The sequence below is a fragment of the Plutella xylostella genome, chromosome 26, assembly GCF_932276165.1.
Source record: "Plutella xylostella chromosome 26, ilPluXylo3.1, whole genome shotgun sequence".
Lineage (NCBI taxonomy): Eukaryota > Metazoa > Arthropoda > Insecta > Lepidoptera > Plutellidae > Plutella > Plutella xylostella.
In genome coordinates, this window is record NC_064006.1 from 5,971,984 (window position 1) to 5,993,411 (window position 21,428).

The 21,428-nt window shown below is 36.3% G+C and overlaps 1 protein-coding gene and 1 long non-coding RNA gene across 2 annotated transcripts in view; one reads left to right on the forward strand and one right to left on the reverse strand.

Annotated features, from left to right (window-relative positions):
- LOC105398545 (5-hydroxytryptamine receptor 1) overlaps window positions 1-21,428 on the reverse strand; it is a 132,185-nt gene that overhangs the window by 86,735 nt on the left and 24,022 nt on the right. The window lies entirely within an intron of this gene.
- On the forward strand, window positions 17,175-17,799 carry LOC125490661. Its single transcript, XR_007267814.1, has 2 exons — window positions 17,175-17,448; window positions 17,743-17,799. It is a non-coding gene; the product is annotated as an uncharacterized LOC125490661 (long non-coding RNA).

Below are 21,428 nucleotides of genomic sequence, written 5' to 3' on the forward strand. Positions count from 1 at the left end.
AACACAAGACGAACAACGTGAATAATAATTTGATAATAATATTATTATGTTAGGTATATCAAGTTATATGTTTACGTTTAAATAAATACGGGACGTGCAACGTACATAATAAATAAAATGATTTTATGAATAACTATTATCGACTAGATCAGGCTACTACTTTCATCATGGAATAATGTTATACTTATCCAACTTCTGAAGTTTTAAATTGCCATTCCGCAACAGGGATCTGCTATGCCATTTCGAAATGCTATATGTAAAGGTTCTACTATATGGGTATGCATTTGGCGAGTAATGTAATGAAATAAAATATACTGTTTAAAAGATCATTGTTTTATTTACATAACATAATTTGCCTGGAATCAACTTTAGGAATTTTATGTTCCTATTACCTACTCTATTCTATTCTCTGTTGGGGTGTAAGTACCTGCACCTGGCTCTCTAGATGTGCTAAATCTAGATATGTATGCAGGTTTCCTTCACTGTAAGTGTGATGGTATACATTTTAATTAAATTCAAAGAACACATTGGTACATGTCAGCGCCGGGATTCGAACTGCAGAACGCAGTTGCTCTTCTCATATTTGACTTAGGTATTTATCATCCTATGGTTCATAGAAAATATTGTCTGGATTTTGCGTGTTCTTGTTGTGCTGCTTCTGCAGGTTCCTGATTAAGAAGTGGGACAGGAGCCTGCCGGGGAGGTGGAACAGGAACCGGGTCTGGTTCTCCCCTTTGTCACATTTGTTCTATATCTTCAGCAGTTTCAGCGGTATTCAAAATATTAAATAATTAGGTTAGGTAATGGAAAATGAAATAACAACTATACTCTAATTTTTTATTCCGCGGAATTCTGACATTTCATTAGTGATAGCACTAAAAAAGCTCTTCACCGAAAGAAGGAAAAAATTGGATCCATTTCAAGGCAATATTTTTTTAAATGTTTTTATACAAAAAGATAAACCTAAATATTTACTTGCTCAAGTGAAGTAGGTAATACAAAAATAACAAATATTTCAATACTAGCTGTTGCCACGAGCTTCGCTTCGCCTTAATTAGTTTTCCCGTGGGAATTCCGCGATAAAAAGTAGCCTATGTGTTAATGCAGAGTGTCAGCTAACTCCATTCCAAATTTCATTAAAATCGGTGCAGTCGCTTTGACGTGAAGAAATAACAAAGATACACACACACATACATACACACATACTCACAAACTTTCGCATTTATAATATTAAAAATAAAATCACGACTCACGACCATTGTATCGAATTAATTTTAATTACTTTATTTTATTCTTTAGCATGGCATCACTTGCTACTAAATTCAGGGATAACAAACCTTTTTAATAGATTTCAAATAAAAGATTCTCAATTCGGTAAGTACATAATAATATGTTCGGTATGTAGGTATGTAAGATTATTGGAACTGCACCATATTCACAAATGACAATCCATTAAGCCTAATAAACAAATATGCAATTTTTATTGTATAAGTATGTTTATATGTTTGTTGGTATGTATGTTTGTCCGCGAATATCTCCGAAATGATTGATCCGATTGTTACAATTCTTTTTTAGGGTTCCGTACCTCAAAAGGAAAAAAAACCGGCCAAGTGCGAGTCGGGCTCGCGCACAAAGGGTTCCGTAGCAGCAATTACAGTTAAATCAACTTATCTCAAAAACTATAAGAGATACTTTGATCAAACCAAAAATCGTTGAAAGAGTTAATTAGCATGCATCACCTCTATTTTTTTTAGAATTTTATACCCCGTAGTTATAAAAATAGAGGGGGGGGGACATACTTTTTACGACTTTGAGAGCTGATATCTCAAAAACCGTTCACTTTAAGAAAAATGTTTTTTAGAAAACTTTATATCATTTTAAAAGACCTTTCCATTGATACCCCACACGGGTATGTACATCGAAAAAAAAAAATTCATCCCTCAGTTACATGTATGGGGGGCCCCACCCCCAATTCTTTTTTTTACTATTTAGTGTCATATTTTTGTAGCGGTTCATACAACACATATTCCCATCAAATTTCATCACTGTAGTACTTATAGTTTCCGAGTAAATCGGCTGTGACAGACGGACAGACGGACATGACGAAACTATAAGGGTTCCGTTTTTGCCATTTTGGCTACGGAACCCTAAAAAGGAACCCTTATTGTTGTCCGTCTGTCTGTCACCACCTTTTTCTCAGAAACAGTTAAAGATATCAAGCTAATATTTCGTATAGATGTATAATGATGAAATTAAAAGGAAAAATATCTCAGGTAAGTAGACTTCTACGGAACCCTCAGTGCGCGAGTCCAACTGGCACTTGGCCGGTTTCTTATTGTTGACCTTTCGCGTTGTGATCGTTTGATGATTTTTATAAACGTTATGGAGCCACAACCTGGCCCTTTCCCGGGAAGCAGCCCCATCTGACAGAGCACAAGAGTCAGACTTTCTCTCTCCCAGAAAGAAGCGTCCTCGTGGTTATTTTGCGCCTAACATAAAGACCCTCATTCTAAATATTTAAAAATATAATATAGAAAATTGACCTGATACAACTGATGTTCAGACTCGTATTGAAAAAAGTACCAAGCCAAAAAAGGTTTGTGATCTCTGACATGTCAAAAATTTATAACTGTCAGAATTCCGCCGGATTACTAATTAGACTTTAGGTACTATGACAAGATTGACAAGCAAGATTCAGTGTTATTAGATTTAAATATTCAAAAAATATCGATTATAGTGAATCGAATAAAGAGAAAAAGAAAATGGTTTACTATGGATAAAAGTCTTCAAGACTTAAATATAATGATATTTTATAAACCAAATGTACTAGTTTTGGCACAAATAGTACCAGAACATGTAATTTATTTATAAATAAAATATCTTTTGTATTTAAGAATGTATCGATATTTCTATTCGATTACTTTTTTGCTCGGATTTGCTGGTAATATTCCGAGGTCTGGCACCACTGTTGTTACGTTCCGTTCTCTATATGTTTGTTTTTACGTTCCATTATCCTTAGATTTAAATATTCTTCATTTATCATTTTTTCTTTTCCCCCGACTTCTAAAAATATTGTAATTACTGAAAATACCTTATCTACACTGTATTAATAAATGGTGAAAACATGGTTCTGAAACGCTCCAAAAAAAAGGCGGTACGCCCACTGCCGTTCTCCTTTACGTAATTTGTAATTCAAATTTTAATCTAGGTACCTACATTGATTTTTTTGGTAGTTCAGGTGCAGGTTATATGAACATTCTATTCGCGCTAAATGTTAGGTCCTTATTATAACAATAATAAAAAAAATACAATGCAAGACTCGGACTTTGTCATATCAATCGAATAATAGGGAATATGCAAGAGGTTCAAATAAAGGTCAAATATTATTTATAATAAACTTTGTTATTTCATAACTACGCCTCCATCAATTTTTTTTGATTATAATTTATTTTTGAGTCAGTAAATGAAGTTGAAATGTACAAAAAAACTTCGGTAAATTCTAACTTCAGAGAAACGTGACCCATTTTCTTAGGGCGGATGTGACGTCAAAATTCTTTATATATCAATCTCAGAATAATAATTTCTTTGCGTTTACGGCGGAAGTTAAATAAATGTCAAGTGTAAACAAAGAAATGTTGATGTCACCGAGTGTTTGTGATGCTAGTTGTGATCAGATACGATAGATCACATAAAATTCTTCCAATAGATCCTAGCCTCCTATAACCTCTCCACTTCTTGTTTGATATGCTTGTTTGTTTGCAAAGTTTAGGACTTTTTATATTTTTTGTTGGTAGTGTATGGGCTGCCACTAGTTGTTCTTTTGAAATGAGGCGTAAACAGCCATTCGCTAGTCAACGAGCCACTCAAATATGCTCCATATTGCAACACAATAAAATTAAATTTGTATTGTAAGTATTGGACAACATGAACATGACACAAGTTGCTCTTTCTACTTTTAGGTTATAATGGCAGTGGTTAGTATATTTCAAAAGTTATTTTTTTCTAAATTAAGTTATGGAAGAATTCTCGTAATCAGAAGAACTGGACACATTAAATTTATTACGCAGTATGAACGAGTAAACTGTGGCCAGCTGCGGAAAAGTTTTTATTATAAATAAAAGATAATATGTATGTTATACGTTATTATTTTTGTAGAATTAAATTCGGGGATAATCATGTAGGTAGCATGTGAAAGAAAACATCGTGAGGAAACCTCAATATTTAGATTAAGCACATTTAGATATGTGAACCCACCAATCCGCAGTGGACCAGCGTGGTGGGAAATGGTCCAAGCTTAGGAAGGGGGTTTAGGCCTTTGAGATATGCACAATGGTTCCATTCAAGAGAGCCAGGTGCAGGTTCTTACACCCCCACAGATAATAGAATAGAATGACCCACTAACCCTAGCCTCTCTTACTGAGAACCAAAGTTACAGTAAGGACTTACATACAATACAAATATTACTTTATATTCATATTGCCATAATAGCGTGATATTGTGAACAAAGGTCCTCTGGTTTGCGCGCTCCCATTTCAAAAGAGCTACTAGTAGCTATTTACGAGCTCCCATTACAAAACAGCCACTGGTCACACAAAATTGAAATGATAAAAAAATGTGTCATGTCAACAACTAAACGTCAACATCAAAACGTAGTGTTCTTTTCTCTATGGTCAACACCATGTCAACACTTAAACAACACAAGACGAACAACGTGAATAATAATTTGATAATAATATTATTATGTTAGGTATATCAAGTTATATGTTTACGTTTAAATAAATACGGGACGTGCAACGTACATAATAAATAAAATGATTTTATGAATAACTATTATCGACTAGATCAGGCTACTACTTTCATCATGGAATAATGTTATACTTATCCAACTTCTGAAGTTTTAAATTGCCATTCCGCAACAGGGATCTGCTATGCCATTTCGAAATGCTATATGTAAAGGTTCTACTATATGGGTATGCATTTGGCGAGTAATGTAATGAAATAAAATATACTGTTTAAAAGATCATTGTTTTATTTACATAACATAATTTGCCTGGAATCAACTTTAGGAATTTTATGTTCCTATTACCTACTCTATTCTATTCTCTGTTGGGGTGTAAGTACCTGCACCTGGCTCTCTAGATGTGCTAAATCTAGATATGTATGCAGGTTTCCTTCACTGTAAGTGTGATGGTATACATTTTAATTAAATTCAAAGAACACATTGGTACATGTCAGCGCCGGGATTCGAACTGCAGAACGCAGTTGCTCTTCTCATATTTGACTTAGGTATTTATCATCCTATGGTTCATAGAAAATATTGTCTGGATTTTGCGTGTTCTTGTTGTGCTGCTTCTGCAGGTTCCTGATTAAGAAGTGGGACAGGAGCCTGCCGGGGAGGTGGAACAGGAACCGGGTCTGGTTCTCCCCTTTGTCACATTTGTTCTATATCTTCAGCAGTTTCAGCGGTATTCAAAATATTAAATAATTAGGTTAGGTAATGGAAAATGAAATAACAACTATACTCTAATTTTTTATTCCGCGGAATTCTGACATTTCATTAGTGATAGCACTAAAAAAGCTCTTCACCGAAAGAAGGAAAAAATTGGATCCATTTCAAGGCAATATTTTTTTAAATGTTTTTATACAAAAAGATAAACCTAAATATTTACTTGCTCAAGTGAAGTAGGTAATACAAAAATAACAAATATTTCAATACTAGCTGTTGCCACGAGCTTCGCTTCGCCTTAATTAGTTTTCCCGTGGGAATTCCGCGATAAAAAGTAGCCTATGTGTTAATGCAGAGTGTCAGCTAACTCCATTCCAAATTTCATTAAAATCGGTGCAGTCGCTTTGACGTGAAGAAATAACAAAGATACACACACACATACATACACACATACTCACAAACTTTCGCATTTATAATATTAAAAATAAAATCACGACTCACGACCATTGTATCGAATTAATTTTAATTACTTTATTTTATTCTTTAGCATGGCATCACTTGCTACTAAATTCAGGGATAACAAACCTTTTTAATAGATTTCAAATAAAAGATTCTCAATTCGGTAAGTACATAATAATATGTTCGGTATGTAGGTATGTAAGATTATTGGAACTGCACCATATTCACAAATGACAATCCATTAAGCCTAATAAACAAATATGCAATTTTTATTGTATAAGTATGTTTATATGTTTGTTGGTATGTATGTTTGTCCGCGAATATCTCCGAAATGATTGATCCGATTGTTACAATTCTTTTTTAGGGTTCCGTACCTCAAAAGGAAAAAAAACCGGCCAAGTGCGAGTCGGGCTCGCGCACAAAGGGTTCCGTAGCAGCAATTACAGTTAAATCAACTTATCTCAAAAACTATAAGAGATACTTTGATCAAACCAAAAATCGTTGAAAGAGTTAATTAGCATGCATCACCTCTATTTTTTTTAGAATTTTATACCCCGTAGTTATAAAAATAGAGGGGGGGGGACATACTTTTTACGACTTTGAGAGCTGATATCTCAAAAACCGTTCACTTTAAGAAAAATGTTTTTTAGAAAACTTTATATCATTTTAAAAGACCTTTCCATTGATACCCCACACGGGTATGTACATCGAAAAAAAAAAATTCATCCCTCAGTTACATGTATGGGGGGCCCCACCCCCAATTCTTTTTTTTACTATTTAGTGTCATATTTTTGTAGCGGTTCATACAACACATATTCCCATCAAATTTCATCACTGTAGTACTTATAGTTTCCGAGTAAATCGGCTGTGACAGACGGACAGACGGACATGACGAAACTATAAGGGTTCCGTTTTTGCCATTTTGGCTACGGAACCCTAAAAAGGAACCCTTATTGTTGTCCGTCTGTCTGTCACCACCTTTTTCTCAGAAACAGTTAAAGATATCAAGCTAATATTTCGTATAGATGTATAATGATGAAATTAAAAGGAAAAATATCTCAGGTAAGTAGACTTCTACGGAACCCTCAGTGCGCGAGTCCAACTGGCACTTGGCCGGTTTCTTATTGTTGACCTTTCGCGTTGTGATCGTTTGATGATTTTTATAAACGTTATGGAGCCACAACCTGGCCCTTTCCCGGGAAGCAGCCCCATCTGACAGAGCACAAGAGTCAGACTTTCTCTCTCCCAGAAAGAAGCGTCCTCGTGGTTATTTTGCGCCTAACATAAAGACCCTCATTCTAAATATTTAAAAATATAATATAGAAAATTGACCTGATACAACTGATGTTCAGACTCGTATTGAAAAAAGTACCAAGCCAAAAAAGGTTTGTGATCTCTGACATGTCAAAAATTTATAACTGTCAGAATTCCGCCGGATTACTAATTAGACTTTAGGTACTATGACAAGATTGACAAGCAAGATTCAGTGTTATTAGATTTAAATATTCAAAAAATATCGATTATAGTGAATCGAATAAAGAGAAAAAGAAAATGGTTTACTATGGATAAAAGTCTTCAAGACTTAAATATAATGATATTTTATAAACCAAATGTACTAGTTTTGGCACAAATAGTACCAGAACATGTAATTTATTTATAAATAAAATATCTTTTGTATTTAAGAATGTATCGATATTTCTATTCGATTACTTTTTTGCTCGGATTTGCTGGTAATATTCCGAGGTCTGGCACCACTGTTGTTACGTTCCGTTCTCTATATGTTTGTTTTTACGTTCCATTATCCTTAGATTTAAATATTCTTCATTTATCATTTTTTCTTTTCCCCCGACTTCTAAAAATATTGTAATTACTGAAAATACCTTATCTACACTGTATTAATAAATGGTGAAAACATGGTTCTGAAACGCTCCAAAAAAAAGGCGGTACGCCCACTGCCGTTCTCCTTTACGTAATTTGTAATTCAAATTTTAATCTAGGTACCTACATTGATTTTTTTGGTAGTTCAGGTGCAGGTTATATGAACATTCTATTCGCGCTAAATGTTAGGTCCTTATTATAACAATAATAAAAAAAATACAATGCAAGACTCGGACTTTGTCATATCAATCGAATAATAGGGAATATGCAAGAGGTTCAAATAAAGGTCAAATATTATTTATAATAAACTTTGTTATTTCATAACTACGCCTCCATCAATTTTTTTTGATTATAATTTATTTTTGAGTCAGTAAATGAAGTTGAAATGTACAAAAAAACTTCGGTAAATTCTAACTTCAGAGAAACGTGACCCATTTTCTTAGGGCGGATGTGACGTCAAAATTCTTTATATATCAATCTCAGAATAATAATTTCTTTGCGTTTACGGCGGAAGTTAAATAAATGTCAAGTGTAAACAAAGAAATGTTGATGTCACCGAGTGTTTGTGATGCTAGTTGTGATCAGATACGATAGATCACATAAAATTCTTCCAATAGATCCTAGCCTCCTATAACCTCTCCACTTCTTGTTTGATATGCTTGTTTGTTTGCAAAGTTTAGGACTTTTTATATTTTTTGTTGGTAGTGTATGGGCTGCCACTAGTTGTTCTTTTGAAATGAGGCGTAAACAGCCATTCGCTAGTCAACGAGCCACTCAAATATGCTCCATATTGCAACACAATAAAATTAAATTTGTATTGTAAGTATTGGACAACATGAACATGACACAAGTTGCTCTTTCTACTTTTAGGTTATAATGGCAGTGGTTAGTATATTTCAAAAGTTATTTTTTTCTAAATTAAGTTATGGAAGAATTCTCGTAATCAGAAGAACTGGACACATTAAATTTATTACGCAGTATGAACGAGTAAACTGTGGCCAGCTGCGGAAAAGTTTTTATTATAAATAAAAGATAATATGTATGTTATACGTTATTATTTTTGTAGAATTAAATTCGGGGATAATCATGTAGGTAGCATGTGAAAGAAAACATCGTGAGGAAACCTCAATATTTAGATTAAGCACATTTAGATATGTGAACCCACCAATCCGCAGTGGACCAGCGTGGTGGGAAATGGTCCAAGCTTAGGAAGGGGGTTTAGGCCTTTGAGATATGCACAATGGTTCCATTCAAGAGAGCCAGGTGCAGGTTCTTACACCCCCACAGATAATAGAATAGAATGACCCACTAACCCTAGCCTCTCTTACTGAGAACCAAAGTTACAGTAAGGACTTACATACAATACAAATATTACTTTATATTCATATTGCCATAATAGCGTGATATTGTGAACAAAGGTCCTCTGGTTTGCGCGCTCCCATTTCAAAAGAGCTACTAGTAGCTATTTACGAGCTCCCATTACAAAACAGCCACTGGTCACACTTTATTACCATTACAAAACAGCCACTGATCACACTTTATACACTTCCTTTTTCGTTTGTTCCCATGACAACATTGGTTTGTTGAAAATACAAAAGTACTCTGTGATTACTTGATTAGGTAAAAAATCTATGCCGACTGACGGGACTCATTATTCTGAGCCGTGAAATTAAAAGATTATGACGTCACACCAGCCCGCCATCCTGACGGGAATTTCAAAGTGGTCGTGATGGTTGTAATTTTTTAACTTTCTTTAAAATACCTTTAATTGCTTATTTTGGCGTTGATTTTTTTTTACCATAATAAAGTGATGTAAAACTATCCAATAAAAGTATCAAAAAAATTTATGCATATTCCCTATTGTAGGTACATCTGGCATACTTTTAAAATAATATTTTAAGTGCACTGATCTTCTGCAAAAATAAATACTCACTTAGAACGTACAATACCTTCACAAATAAGTATTCAACTTAACATTCACAAAAAAATGTGTAACGACTCGAAAACCGTTTATGTAGATATTAGGTTAATGGGTATAGAAGTATAAAGTTTCAGAAAAATAAAGTTTATTGAATGCACTGCACACGCACCAAATTGGAAACGGTTCAATTCCTCAGAATAGTGATGCAACCATGTCACAGTAAGCGGTGTTGTCACATTTTCCCAGCCAGTGTTGCCAGGTGATTTATAACTGCACGAGCGCGGGGGGTTACTTTAGGTTGACCAAAAACGAACGAACGAACGAGAGCTGTCATGCAATCATCATCAGCCAATAATCATCCACTGCTGGACATAGGCCTCTCCCAAGGAGCGCCACAACACCCGGTCCTCGGCCTTCCTCATCCAACCACTACCCGCCACCCGCCTAAGGTCGTCAGTCCAGCGGGCAGGAGGGCGTCCCACGCTGCGTTTGCCTGTTCGTGGTCTCCACTCGAGAACTCGTCTACCCCAACGGTTATCGGTTCTTCGGCAGATATGACCAGCCCACTGCCACTTCAGCTTGCATATTTTTGTCATGAAATCGGTACGTGTTATACAGCCAACAGTTCCTGTTCGCCGAACCACGCCTGAACTTGTTTTTTGCAAGCCAGAGTAAACCCCCAGTGGTTCCAGTAAAAACGACGTACTATAAATCACTTTCAAACTTCCCACGAAACTTTGAGTTAACGTTATTTGTTGAGGTATTTTATGTAACAGCTGGAACAGCTGATGCGCTTGGCGAGGAATAGAGAGGAGTATGCAGAGCTGACCGCCAACCTTCAGTAGTGGACCAGAAGAAGAAGAATTGTATGTAGTGTAGCTAATAGCTATAATCATTCACTGCTGGACATAGGCCTCTCTCTAGGAGCACCACAACAATCTGTCCTCGGCCTTCCTCATCCAGCCATTAACGGTTACTTGTCTAAGGTCATCAGTCCAGTGGGCCGAAGGGAGTCCCACCACCAACCAAAGCACTAATTTACTATATTACACCACCAGCTATCGGTGTTTTGGCATTTAATTATATGGCCGGACACTGCCACTTCAGTTTGCAAATTTTCTGAACTTACGAGTACTTAGGTAGGTACGTATTTTGAAAGAAGAAAGATGAAACACTGATCAAGTTTATTCATTTATTACATTGAATGTAAACATAGTAAAGAATAATAATGTGCATTAATAAATAACTATCATCAGACGTTACAAAAGAAAAGTGACACAAAAGCCAATTAAACGATTAAATTCTCATAAAACATTCACTCGGTAGACTCTAGGAGACCTTGCAACGATTTAAATCGAAACTCTTTAATAATTCCAGACTCTTGACTAATTCACATAGGCCCACAGTTTCTCACGTGTGTATATCTGGGCTTCTAGTACGGGTTTAGTAATTTACGTAAACGTAAAAAGTTTTGGTTTTCTTCTGTCACCTGCATACATTATCTGTCAAAAGTGTCATTATAGTTTCCGCTAGAGGCGCCAGTTTTTATGCGAGAAACCTGAAACTTTTATAGTTTTCGACATCAAACCTGTACTAGACGTACTGCCTAAGCATGAACTGAAGTCCTGCTCAGCGACAATTCAGTCAATCACGCTTTGTTTTTCTCAGGTGTGAAACTGACAGATAGTAAATGTGGGCGTTTAACTATTTCTAGTTCAAGTTTTAAAAAGAAGGTGAAGGTTTGTGTTTTATTTAAACATGTTGGTTTAAATTGTTAGTTGGTAATTTATTGTGACTTAGGGCTGATTTTTCAATGGGCAGGGTTAACTGGGGAATAATTCTGATGCTGTCACATCTGAATACGAGGGCTACACCGAAAAGATCGGGAATAGAATACTTAGGAATAAATTAGAGTGAAACCTTTTTGGTGTATCAAATGTAGTGTTTTTTCAAACATAATTCCATTTTCGAATTTTAAAAAAAGTAAAAAATAAAAGAGTATTGACCATTTGAATTTGACAAGTCGGTGTAAAAAATGGAGCTTACGCGGGAACATTTCCGTGCAATAATTTTTCACAACTTTCGTCGAGGTTTATCTCAAGAACAATGTCTCGCCGAGCTTGTTTCTATTTATAAACTTGAAGCACCAAGTAAAACGACTATATATCGTTGGTATTCTGAGTTTCACCGTGGACGTTCCTCTCTTACCACAGTCCCTTCTACTGGTCGGCCAAAAACAGCGGTAACACAAGATAACATCGATGCTGTACGCCAGTTAATAAAAGAAGATAGACATGTGACATACGAGCAGATTCGGGCTTCTCTCAGCATTGGTATGACAGCCATTCAAACCATTTTACATGAAGAACTGGGTGTCAAGAAGTTAGTTTCGCGCTGGGTGCCCCACCGTTTGACCGAGGAACAAAAGTCGGCTCGTGTTAATTGGTGTCGATCTGCTCTGCAACGGTTCAATGGAGGCAGTTCAAATGCTGTCTACAATATCGTCTCTGGTGATGAATCGTGGATTTATTCATATGAGCCCGAAAGAAAACATCAATCGGCAGTTTGGGTCTTCGAAGGTGAGGTCAAGCCAACAAAAGTTATTCGCTCACGCAGCGTGTCGAAAAAAATGGTCGCTTCGTTTGTATCGAAAACTGGCCATGTGGCTACGATTCCATTACAAGAACAAAGGACGGTTACTGCTGAAAAAACTCCGTTGTTTGCCGGAAGTCGTAAGAGAACTTCGTAAAACTAACCCGAATCGTCGTATAATCCTTCACCACGATAATGCAAGCTCTCATACCGCTCGCAAAACAAGAACGTTTTTAAATATGGAAAACGTGGAGTTGATGGACCATCCTCCGTATAGCCCTGATCTGAGCCCCAATGATTATTTTACATTCCCAAGAATTAAAGATATGCTACGTGGTCAACGGTTTAGCGGCCCAGAAGAGGCGGTCGAAGCTTACAAATCAGCTGTTTTGACAGTATCCACTTCAGACTGGAATTACTGTTTCAATGATTGGTTTAATCGAATGAAAAAGTGCATTGAATGTCACGGAGACTACTTTGAAAAACAATAAAAGTAAATAATATTATGATATCTTTGTACTTTTTTCTATTCCCGATCATTTCGGTATCGCCCTCGTATTTGTATTAGACAGTGACAGCAACAATATTATTCCTCAGATAACGTTTATCTGACCATTGAAAAATCAGACCCAAGAGGGTTATCTGGGGAATAATTCTGATACTATCGCGACTGAATGTCAGTATTAGACAGTGATAGCAACAATTTACAATTACGAAGTAACATTTACGATTTTACAGAGAAATTAGAGGTAGTGTCTGCTGGTTTCTTTCTGTTGATATAATTCTCATTATTTATTTATAAACTCTTTATCGTACATTATAAAGTTACAATAAAAAACATTACCCTCCTCCTAAACTACTCCAAGACGCAACCGATGCCTTAGGCGATTGGTTCCGTAAGTGGAGGATGGATGTTAACCCCGAGAAAAGCGCAGTAGTGTACTTTTCCCGGACTAACGTCTATTACAGATCAATCCAGCCGAACATGTTCGGCAAACCTATTCCGTGGGCTAACAAAGTAAAATATCTTGGAGTCACTCTAGACTGCAGATTGAACTTTAAGGCCCACATCAACAAAGTGAGGAACAAGGCGGCATTCTATTTATGCCGACTTGCTCCTCTCATTCGCAACCCCAAGCTCTCACTACGCAGCAAAGTACGCTTGTACCTGACATGCATTAGACCAGTCATGACCTATGCTAGCGTAGTGTTTGCCCATTCGCCCTCCATTGCTCGACTTCAGGTAATTCAGAATCGCTTTCTTCGTCGAGCCACTGGTGCTCCCTACTTTGTCCGAAATTACAATCTTCATAAGGACCTTAAAATTCCGACCATCAGGAAATTTATTAAGGATTCCTCAGCACGTTATTTCGACAAAGGTTCGCAGCATTTCAATCAGCTTATATCCTCATCATGCGATTATACTGTTAGGGTGGACGCTCCAAAGGGGTGGAGACGTCCCAAGAACATACTTACAGACCCAGACGACAGACTCACAGCTAGGCTGGTTAAACGTTAGATCTCCCCACTCCCAAGTCCGAGTAGCGGCATCACCATCACTATTAGAGGGGGCTATCCGGCGCAGACGCCGTAGCCTCCAAACTTACACACGCTTTATACACGTGCCAGTTCGCTTCACGCCAACCCCCACCCACCGCGTCGTCAACTTAGTCGCTTTATAACGGGAGAAGGCGCCTTACGACGCCTTCCCCAACCGTCCGGCAAGGTTGCAAAGGTCACAGGACCGCAACAAACAGGATCCCTCAGAAAAAAAATAAAAAAAAATACCCTCCTCCTTCGGCAGTCGGGTAAAATAGGAGAAGAACATTAAAAGAAAACTAACAATGTAACACGTTCAAAAGTTGCATCTTCGAAATACTCGTATAAGTAAATTATAATAATTATTAATAATGCACCCTAGGCATTAGAAATTAGTTTTATAAATTAACACTCGGTCGTACTCACTTAATTTAGCATTCGCAATGTTGGAAGTCAAACGCAGACTTACCTGGAAGTGAGAAATTAATTAATTAATACGATATTATATGTATGTATAACAAATACTATTTATTATCTACTTATATAATAAATATTTGTTTTTCATGATGTCATGAGCAATACTATAAAGACTACAAATTAATGGACTCCTGTGCGTGTAACAGCAGTGATAGTAACCGATTACTCGAACTGACGTAATATGTTACAGAGGGGTTAATCTAGTTTAACAAAAACCTAACGAACGAGCGAACGAACGCTGTCATAAACCCGGTAAGTACATTTAATTTCAACACGGTAGAGTTGGAGTAAGCGCTTCAGCGCTTCGCATATTTACGTTTTTCGCAGACAAGAATGACCTCTCCAAAGTACCTACCTATTATCAGTTTGTGGGACTTGAACCTGACTTTACTTCAAATGACAGCTGCCATTAAACGTCGGCGCGATCTCGATCAAACTTATTTTGTGTCGAACCAAGTCTTAGATTAACAATATACGAACTAGATGGCGTTTCACATACACAAACAAAGCAGAAAAACATTCCGCATTTTGTTTACTGCTTACTGCAACTTTCAGATTTCGGCGGCTGCAATCTGCTGGTTTGTCGGAGCCCTGTGGTGGGTCTCCTCATTATGTCTTCGGGTCTGTAGAGGTTAAGTTCAACCTATATCTGCTAATGTAATAAGGATTCTGACAGATGTCTTTCCCCGTGCAATGGCATACAATGACAACGATTTTGTATGAAAGAATAAAGTCACAAATCTTGTAACGGAACTAATACAAAATTAGAGCTCGGTGGTAGAAGTGAGGTGTTATTTGTCAAGACGATTCTTTTGTACTGTGACGACCGAATGGCGTAGTGGTGAGTGACCCTGACTACTGAGCCGAAGGTCCCGAGTTCGATTCCCGGCTGGGGCAGATATTTGTTTAAAGACAGATATTTGTACTCGGGTCTTGGTTGTTGATATTTATATTTAGTATCTATCTATCTATGTATTTGTGTAGATATATCAGCTGTCCGACACCCATAACACAGGTTCTGCCTAGCTTGGGGTCGGATGGCCGTGTGTGAGATGTCCCCACATATTTATTATTTATATTTATTGACTTATTCCAAAATAGCGATATGGTTCGCAACTTATCACGTGAGTACAAATGTGGTGCGAAAAGTGGGTGGCTCGCTTGTGAGCCACCTCTGACTACCCCTTCGGGGATTACAGTCGTGAGTGCATATGTATGTATGTGTGTTTTGCACTGACACTCTATCTAGTTCGTATTGAAACATCGTAGAGCCAAGTAAAGTTTGACAGCGGCTCTAATTGAGGCGTCGCAGCCGCTATTAAGAATTCAATTAAAATTCAGTGGCTCGGCCGATTTGTGTTCGTTTAACTCCGTTTTAACCCCAGTATGTAACTCATGAATTAATCAGGGGTTCACTTTAGCTTACGAAACGCGTAGTTTTGGAGCGGTTTTGCGCCAGCCACGTAAATATTATATTTGTTGTGTCGCCAGCCACATAAAACTAGCTTTATTTTAAGAAAAAAGACACATACAAGTTGGGTATATAATATAGCCCTGGTTCCAAAACTAGGGCGACCTGTGTGTTTCAAATTATGCCTGTATTTCATTTTATGAATCGTACCGATTGCATGAATAATCCCCTTGTTCTTCGTAGTTCTTTTTTTTTAAAGCTAGAGTTAGCCCCCAGCAGCTTGTTGTTTTTTTCCTCACGTATTAATATACCTACCCCGCAAGGGAGTACATTAGTACAAGGCGTGAGTGCGTGTGTGTGTGTGTGTGTGTATTAATATATCAAAGTACTTATGTCATAAGTACTTATGTACATATACTTACCATTTTAAAAACTCCGCCTGTATACTTTTAGGCGCAAGCCACCGTACCTACAGTTTCAAATAAAATCATACGTAAATAAACAAAATATTGTCCATGCTATAAAGATGTAAAACGTAGCTGAACATAAGCATAGTGTTCAACGGAAAGGCACAGGAAGGGAGGAAATTAGATTGCATGCCGTTTGAATGCCATCCTGTATTCATACCTATGGACCTCGCCCGTGAGATATAGAGGGCCTACTCCGAACTTAGCGTGAGATATCGTTGGGCTACTCCGAACTATCCGTGATATATCAATGGTCTACTATACTTCGAAGTAACGTTCGAAAACTATCGTACGTCATAATATTTACAATCATCATGATCATGTCTCCAAAATGGCGATTCGCAGTTTGCAAAATTAGCACTAAATGTAATCTACATGCAACAGCACTGCTCCTCTAAAAAATCGCCTGTGGCACAGCTAATCAACTTTAAAAAATCGCAAAAAACAAATGTTGTTCCATATAAACTACTTATATTATTAGTTACGTGCCTTTTTACTAAACCTAATAGATCAAAAATTGCTTAGAATAACGAGCCCCCATTTTGGCTTATATATTTTTTTGTATAAAAAATATTTAAAAAACATTTTTTTTTAAATAATGAATGTGCGTAGGTAGGCTGGTAGAAAATGCTCTTAGCACTAAGCCCACCTTTTGTATTTTTAATATTTGTGCAACAAAGAATTACTCAAATAAATATAATGTATTTTTCAGCAGGCGGCCCCGAGCGACCAACCGTGACTTTCATTTCGCGTCATTACGAGGTAATTGGCACTCTCTGTCAACACCATGTTCACACTAACTACACTGTAATTAGTAATCTTACGGAATTCTGACAGTTATCAATTTTAGACAAATCAGAGATCGCAAACCTTTTTGGGCTGGGCACTTTTTCAATATGAGTCTGGACATCTGAGACTATAATATATATTTTTTTAGTTCCTGTATCCATTTTATTAAGTGCGGCGCTCCAAATTAAAAGGGGATTTACCTACGGTGAGAAATAATTACCGTACCTAAATATATCACAAACAGTGAAAAATACAATTAAAGATAATCTCAATTATCTTATATAATTATCACATTCCTTTGCACTTAAATCAGTTGTTTCCGGCCAATTTTATATATTATATTTGTAAATATTTATAATGATGGGCTTTTCGTTTGGCGCAAAAGAACCAAGAGGACGCTTTTTTCTGGGAGAGAGAAAGTCTGACTCTTGTGCTCTGTCAGTTGGGGCTGTTTCCCGGGAAGGGCCAGGTTGTGGCTCCATAACGTTTATAAAAATCAACAAACGATCACAACGCGAAAAGTCAACAAGGAAAAACCTAACAGAAACTTAAAAAATATAACAAGATGTAGACAAGAAATAGAAGCAAATTACACTGAGTGAGACTGAGAACATATGAGCGCATTCGAGCATTCAAAGAAGTCGAATGAAAATCAGTCAATGTGACAGATGCATCGTGACAGTCATTGACCTCAGAAAAAATATATCTCATAAACCTCTTTGGTGATAGCTATCACCATAAAGTGAAAGGCAACCTGGCCCAGGTTGTGGCTCCATAACGTTTATAAAAATCAACAAACGATCACAACGCGAAAAGTCAACAAGGAAAAACCTAACAGAAACTTAACAAATATAACAAGATGTAGACAAGAAATAGAAGCAAATTACACTGAGTGAGACTGAGAACATATGAGAAAGAAGTCGAATGAAAATCAGTCAATGAGACAGATGCATCGTGACAGTCATTGACCTCAGAAAAAATATATCTCATAAACCTCTTTGGTGATAGCTATCACCATAAAGTATCACATCATAGCACTTCCACGTCCATATCTTGAAAACTCACTAACCGATTTTGATGAAACCTACACTTGGTTCCTACGGTTTGAGGATCCTCCCTTTGCCATGGGGAAGCGCCTCCAGCATCTCTATATTGCCTTCCTAAGCTTGGACCATTTCCCACCACGCTGGTCCACTGCGGTGTTGGTGGGTTCACATATCTAGATGTTTTCCTTCTCCGTAAGAGCAATGGTATACATTGTACTTAAATTCAAAGAACTCATTGTTACCTACATGTCAGCGCCGAGATTCGAACCCGCATCTCTTGCTTGAGAAGCGGGCGCTTACCCGACTGAGCCAGTTGGACTCGCGCACTGAGTGTTCCGTACAAGTCTACTTAATTAACTGAGGTAGTTTTCCTTTTAATTTCATCATAATTATGTACGGTGGCCTGCGCCTAAAAGTATACAGGCGGAGTTTTTAAAATAGCGATCCCTGATGATGAGGGGACCAGCTACATCTGTTATAAATCCGGGGACGTGTTGTGTGTGATATGTATAGCAGTGGTGTTTATGTGGATGTGCTTGAGCAGCATGTGAGCTTGAGATCGCTATTTTAAAAACTCCGCCTGTATACTTATAGGCGCAGGCCACCGTACATCTATATATACGAAATATCAACTTGATATCTTTACCCATTTCCGAGAAAAAAGGTGGTGACAACAAAGTGTGATCCTATAAGGGTTCCTTTTTTCCTTTTGAGGTACGGAACCCTCAAAAAGAATAGTGACAATCGGATCAATCGTTTCGGAGATATGCGTGGACAAACATACATACCAACAAGCATATAAACATACATAGGTACAAAAACATTTATAAAATTTTGAATATTTGTTTATTAGCAATAATATATTGTCATATGTCAATATGGTGCAGTTCCAATAATCTTACATACATACCGAACATATATGTACTTACCGAATAGACAATCTTTTTTTGAAATTGATTGAAAAGGTTTATTATCCCTGAATTTAGTAGGAAGTGATGCCATGCTAAAGAATAAAATAAAGCAATTAAAATTAATTCGATACATTGGTCGTGAGTCGTGATCCTACTTCATATTATAAATGCGAAAGTTTGTAAGTGTATGTGTGTATGTATGTATGTATGTATGTATGTGTGTATGTTTGTTATTTCTTCACGTCAAAATGGCTGAACCGATTTTAATGAAATTTGGAATGGAGTTAGCTGACACCCTGGATTAACACATAATTATGTTACTTTTTATCGCGGAATTCCCACGGGAAAACTTATCAAGGCGAAGCGAAGCTCGTGGGAACAGCTATTATATTGAAATATTTGTTATTTTTGTATTAGTTTACTTGAGCAAGTAAATGTTTAGATTTATCTTTTTGTATAAAAATATTAAGAAAAAATTATTGCCCAGAAATGGATCGCAATTTTTCCTTTTTTCGGTAAAGAACTTTTTTAGTAGCATCACTTAAAAAATGTCAGAATTCTTTCCAATTAAAAATTAGAGAGTAATGCAAAAAATACGCTACCTAGGTACTGTGAATTTAAGGTTTAAAAAGTTTTCCCGTAGGAATTCTGGGATAAAAGGTAGCCTATGTTCTTTCTCAGGGTCTAGACCATCTGTTTACCAAATTTCATTCAAATCCGTTCAGTAGTTTTGGCGTGAAAGTGTAACAGACAGACACAGTTACTTTCGCATTTATAATATTAGTTAGGATATTACATACCAAATAGCGAAAAAAAAATTGTGGGGAAATTATATGAATAGCTAAAGGTAAAGGCAATAGAGGATAAATTAGTAAATTCGATCAGTCTCGGTTTTCAGTTTCAATTTAATAAATTGATGATGCAATATGAGATTTCGGTGCCATTTTTGTCAAGCTCAAATTATACACGTGTTACAAACATTGTTGTACTTAATTTCTTTATTGTTTGAATCTTAACTGTGTTACTATAAAAATATCTTGTTTAATGAGTGTTTAAATAAAAAAAAATATACTATTTATAAAGCATATAGCAGCCAACTGGCAGCGTTTATAATGTGTTTAAGTTTTCATGGTAAAGCCCGTGGTTTTGTTAATATATTTTTTTTGTATAGAACATGGTGCCAAAATGAATAACTATCATACAATATTAAAATATTACCTAAGTACTTTTTGTGCGGCACATACTTATTTCACCTAACCACTGATTAGGAAGCGGACGCTACATTTAATGGAACCGGTTCCACAGCCGACCTTGACCTTTGTCCCTGTTTATAAAGTAAAGGGTTCAAACAAAAATCAAGTCAGCGCCTACCGATAATAATGTTATAGTTGCAGTAATCTATTGGTATATTTTTTCATAATCAAAGCGATCGTTTATGTATGTCCAACAGTGGACTATGGAAGGCTGAGAGAGAGAGATTGTTCATATATTGTTAATCTAAGGCATAGACTAATAATTGTATTATTTATGCTAATGGTTAGGCGACAATGAATATGTGTCGACGTAAAAGTACTGATGCTTAGGAAATTAACACAGGTACAAAATTACCGATCTTCAATAAAACAATTGTTAAGTTAAGATAAAATATTATAATATATTAAGATAAAAAAGTTTAGATTTACTTAAATTTAGGTACTTATAGTTCTGTTCACAACTGCATAAAAAAAATAATTTAACTGTGTATTATTTTATATACATGATTATTTTGTAATAATTTATTATGTAGGTACAACAATGGTCGTAATAATACCTATATGTATTATAATTATAGTCGCCCTTTGTTCGTATTTTAATTTTGAATTCAAAATGGACTCACTATGGAGCTAAAAATATTTAAATGGCTGTCTATCCAACTCTCCACTTTTTGCTAATAAAACCAATATCTAATTTAAATTTGTGGAGTTGTATCAACATAATAATGTTATACCGAATGAGGTCACTGACCTTGACATTACCTACCAATCATTATGGGTATAATAATGGTTTGTATACTAAAATTACTAAACAGGTTTGTTTTTTTAGTAAATATTTGTGACTAAGACTTTTGACGAAAACTTATATTGAAGTAACGTAATAGTTCAAAAGTTCTGTTTTAGTCCATAAATTACGGTGTAGACCAGTGTTATAAATAAAATGAGGCAGGTACTTAATCTTAATGTGACTTTATGATACTAGATACTTATAAATAACTAGCTGTTCCCGCGCGCTTCGCTTCGCCTTAAAAAGTTTTCCCGTGGGAATTCCGGGATAAAAAGTAGCCTATGTTCTTTCCCAGGGTCTAGACCGTATATACACCAAATTTCATTCAAATCCGTTCAGTAGTTTTGGCGTGAAAGAGTAACAGACAGACAGACAGACAGACACAGTTACTTTCGCATTTATAATATTAGTTAGGATTGGTTACTAACATAATCATCTTCCGATGGGACAAG